General features: G+C 47.1%; 1 pseudogene across 1 annotated transcript; it reads left to right on the top strand.

The window, feature by feature from the left end:
* Window positions 1–211: 211 nt before the first annotated feature.
* On the top strand, window positions 212–1,062 carry LOC110300310 (annotated as a pseudogene). The gene has a single exon (XR_002378558.1). The product of XR_002378558.1 is annotated as a 60S ribosomal protein L7a pseudogene (transcript).
* Window positions 1,063–1,331: the final 269 nt, after the last annotated feature.

The raw sequence follows: 1,331 nt of genomic DNA, 5'->3' as shown, positions 1-1,331 counted from the left end.
ATCTGCAAGAGATTGTCTTAATTATGTTTATTGATATGAAAAGTTGTACGCACTGTGGGCAGCATCATTCCCTACATTAGCTGCTTCAAGTTCTTGCTGCTGTGACATCTTTGTTGTGATGAGCTATAATGGGGAATTATGAACCAAAATAAATCATTTCTCCCGTGAGAAAGAGTATTTTATCATATCATCGAAAAACAAAACCCTCTCTCCAGCAGCCGAGCAAGATGCCCAAAGGGAAGAAGGCCAAGGGGAAGAAGGTGGCCCCAGCCCCCGCTGTCGTCAAGAAGCAGGAGGCCAAGAAGGTGGTCAACCCTCTGTTCGAGAAGAGGCCCAAGAACTTCGGCATTGGACAGGACATCCAGCCCAAACGAGCTTTAACGCGCTTCGTCAAATGGCCCCGCTACATCAGGTTGCAGCGGCAAAGAGCCATCCTCTACAAGCGGCTCAAAGTCCCTCCTGCCATTAACCAGTTCACCCAGGTGCTGGACAGGCAGACGGCTACTCAGCTGCTTAAGCTTGCCCACAAGTACAGGCCAGAGACAAAGCAAGAGAAGAAGCAAAGGCTACTGGCCCATGCTGAGAAGAAAGCTGCTGGCAAAGGCGACGTCCCAACTAAGAGACCACCTGTCCTCCGAGCAGGAGTCAATACAGTCACCACCTTGGTGGAGAACAAGAAGGCTCAGCTGGTGGTGATTGCCCATGACGTAGACCCCATTGAGCTGGTGGTTTTCTTACCTGCCCTGTGTCGAAAGATGGGGGTGCCCTACTGCATCATCAAGGGAAAGGCCAGGCTGGGGAACCTGGTCCACAGGAAGACATGCACCACTGTTGCCTTCACACAGGTTAACTCGGAAGACAAGGGTGCTCTGGCTAAGCTGGTGGAAGCTATTAGGACCAATTATAATGACAGATATGACGAGATCCGTCGCCACTGGGGAGGCAACGTCCTGGGTCCTAAGTCTGTGGCTTACATTGCCAAGCTGGAAAAAGCAAAGGCTAAAGAACTCGCCACTAAATTGGGTTAAATGTACACTAAATTTTCTGTACCTAAATATAATTACAAAATTTAAAAAAAAAAAGAAAAAAGAAAAACAAAACCAAGATGGAGCCTAAGGCAGAAGGATTGCTGGGAGTTCCAGGCCAGCTTGGGCTACATGTGAGACCGCTTGAAACCCAAAACAAACAAAACCCAACAAACAACTGTCTCACCTAACTTAACACAAACATCTAAGTAAATGGCATTTGTGCATATATCTTTATAAAGAGATCCCGAATACACCCAACCAAATCTTCCCAAATGCTTAGGACTCATCTAGAATATGTAAATT

This window comes from Mus caroli, chromosome 8 (genome assembly GCF_900094665.2).
Source record: "Mus caroli chromosome 8, CAROLI_EIJ_v1.1, whole genome shotgun sequence".
Taxonomy (NCBI): Eukaryota; Metazoa; Chordata; class Mammalia; order Rodentia; family Muridae; genus Mus; species Mus caroli.
This window is presented reverse-complemented; position numbering and strand designations above follow the sequence as displayed.